Source organism: Meleagris gallopavo, chromosome 1 (assembly GCF_000146605.3).
Source record: "Meleagris gallopavo isolate NT-WF06-2002-E0010 breed Aviagen turkey brand Nicholas breeding stock chromosome 1, Turkey_5.1, whole genome shotgun sequence".
NCBI lineage: Eukaryota > Metazoa > Chordata > Aves > Galliformes > Phasianidae > Meleagris > Meleagris gallopavo.
The window spans coordinates 108,486,794-108,490,035 of record NC_015011.2 but is presented as its reverse complement, the minus strand read 5'-3'; positions in this window follow the sequence as shown (position 1 = coordinate 108,490,035).

The window sequence follows — 3,242 nt, the reverse complement described above, 5'->3', positions numbered from 1 at the left end:
AGTTACATTCTTCATAAGGGTAAGGCTTATTTCCCCAGTGCTCTCCCTTGTCCCAGTTATGCTTCTCCTTTCACCTCCTGCCCAGGCTTTGTCCCTCCCTGCACCCCTCCCCAGGCTCCAGCCCCTTTCTGAAGCCTTTCACTGTGCCCTCCTGCCACTCCCACCCTGTCTCCCCATCCAGTGTCCCCTCCTTCTGTGTTCACCCTTCCTTCCTTTCCCTCTTGTTCCTCCATCAGGAGGAGGAAGATCCATGCTGCCACTGGCCTTTCCCACCCCACAGCATCATGCCAAGCTAAGCTCAAACCTATGATAACCCCACACAAGGGTCTGGCAAAGTAATAGCCCCCTTCTACCTCCAGGATATTGGGTGCTAGTGGCAGGGCCACAGCTGCCAGCAGGTCCTCTCCTCCGGTGGCATAGGACATGCAGGGGCAGGAGGGGATCTCCACGACAGCACAGCATGAAGTGCCAACTGCACAGATGACAGCAGGATTATCCCTCTGCTTGCCAGCAAGGATGAAACCTGACCACTGGCTACTGCTGCAGCGTAAGAGCTGATGCTTTAAAATATTTTTAAGCTGAAAGTACTGTCCTGGTGTCAGTTCAGGATGACCAAGTCCGAGCTGCATTTTGGGACCCTGGGAATGTCAGCTTTGGAACCCAGGGAATGTCAAAAAGAGAGTTTTCAAAATAAATGGGCTGTTCTTCCCTTCCTCATTAGCTCTGAGGAAAGCCAAGTGCAGGCCCACACCATGGCCACTCTTAACACAGCGGGGTGTGCACAGCAAGAGCAACTTCCAGAGGATTGCCTGTCTCTGCAATGGGTTTTGCAACGAGCCTTCCGTTCATACCCATGCTAGCTGCTATAAAGCCAGCAAGGTATTATGCATTAGGAATTCACTTATGGCACAGACAACTAGGCTGATCTACCTAAGACAAAGCTTTCATTTGCAGCCCTGGATAAAATATGGGTTGTAGTCAATGTGCATGAAGGCCTGCGTGAGAGAGTGTTTTCCTTCAGTTCTACCAGTTGAGTAGAAGCAAAATAGTTCCAGCTTGAGAAGTGAGATCAGGGAGATCTTGTCAATACATATAAATACCTGAAGGGAGAGTGCAAAGAATATGGAGACAGGATCTTTTTGATGGTGCCCAGTGACAAGATGAGGCAATGGGCACAAACTGACACATCTGAACATCAGGAAACACTTCTTTACTATGAATGTGACCAAATAATGAAAAGGGTAGTCCAGAGAGACTGTGGAATCTCCTCCTTGGAGATTTTCAAGAGCTGCCTGGACATGGTCCTGGGCAACCTGTTCTGGGTGTCCCTGCTTGAGCAAGTGATCACCAAAAGACTCTTCTCATCTCAGCCATTCTGTGTTTCTGTGATTCTTTGGCTGATGGCACAGTGAACAACAAGAGAAAAGTCTGTAGAGGGAATTGGGCAGTGTGGGGAGGCTCTATGAGCTGTGCAGAAAGATGGAGGAAGGATGTAGAGGAGAAAAGAAAGGACAAAAAACAAACAACAAAGAGTACACTTCTGATAGAAAGCAGGAGGGGGAAGAATTTAACACAAGAAATTTCCACTCAGGTCTTAGCTTCTCCCTGTGCTGATGGAGAACAAGAAGGAAGTCCAAGCCCCAAGTGACTTTACTTTGTTCATGCTTAAAAGGAAGCTTCTACCCTTCAGGCAGAACACCTGGTGTCAAACACCAAATCCCACAAGTTCTACTCAGACAAATTTCAGGTAATGGCTATGATAGCACTTCTGTGTGAGGATGCACTCCAGCATTTGACCAGAGATGGTAGATAAATAGGTAATTCTGCCAACAGTAAGAAATGTATACAATTTGTTTGGGAATTCGGGATTATAACCACAGTAGCTGCAATAGACTCTGAGCTATCTCTGCTTAATTAGAAACATAGCTGGGTTTTGTCAAGGCAGGTAGATTCTCTGATGTCTGCGAATGGACTAAATTGCTTCTGTTTATACTGCTCTTTTGGCCACCCTGACTGCTTGGAATAAGAATCAGACTGGGCCCTGACATAAGCAAATATTATCTCTCAGTTACTCATTCACGGGATATATATGTTCCAACTTGCCACATGCTGTGCACGTATTTCCCATCACAGCTTTCCCACTGACCACATTTAGCTAGATGTTGGTCTGATCCTGTGTCTTGGTATAATCCTACAGCCTGGAGATGTTCAAACAGCTGTGGGAAAATTGAGATGCTCAGCCAGCCTGAAGGTCTTTACTCCTCCTGTCCAAGCATAAGCACTGGCACCTTCATTAGAGCATCTGAATTTTATTGGAGAGAGAAAACCAGAAAGAGAATGGCAGGTGTGAGAGTTTGCCAGATTTGCCCTACAAAGCATTCAGAGCTAGGGTATTTTATTTTCCTGGCAATCCTGTCAGATTGCTTTTCTTCTATATCACTGCTGCCTTCAGTGTGCTTGGTGCTTGCCGGCCCCACAGCTCTTCTGTCTCCAGCTGGCCCAAGCATAAAGGAAGAAAATGAGAGATTTCCAAAACTTTCTTCCTCTGGTCTGAGAAGAGCTGACAAAAGTCAGCTGCAGAGCCAGGAGCTCTGTGCTTCACTTGAGCCGTCTTACTTCCTTTAGCTACTGTGTTGAGTGATGTTATTAGACTACTTGCTCCCAAAAGCATTGCTTTTAGGACTAAGTCCAGAATATCTATGAAATAAAGGCAGCTTATGATCCAGGCATAATTCCTAAGGTTTCTAACCCTATCAGAGTGGTTGAATCATGAGAGAAAGAGGCAGAAACCATCTGGAACATATCCTTCAGCCTCCGGCATGCAGTGTTTCAGTGTTTTGATATTCCTCTGTGACCTAGAAGCTACTTTACCTACCCAAACCACAGAGGTCCATATGAGTAGGAAAGCTGTTCCTTCTGGAAGAGCTTCCAGAAAAGGTGCAGAGTGCATCCATTGTCAAGGATTTTTGGTCCAAGGGCTTCATGGGATGTTCTCGTCACCTTCTGCAGGGGGTTGTACACAAAGAGAAATCATCTGGTCTTCAGATGCTGTCTGGGAAAGCTGGAAAGGCTCAGTCTGAACCGTGTCCAGGTGAAAACCATGCTAACAGTCACTCAGCGAGGCTGAATGTCCTTGGCAGCTATTAATTATTATCAGTCCCTTACTTCAACAGAGTGTGTGAGAGGCTTTCAAATGTGGCATTCCACAATCTCTGTGCAAGCTGTTATTGATTTGGCAAAAA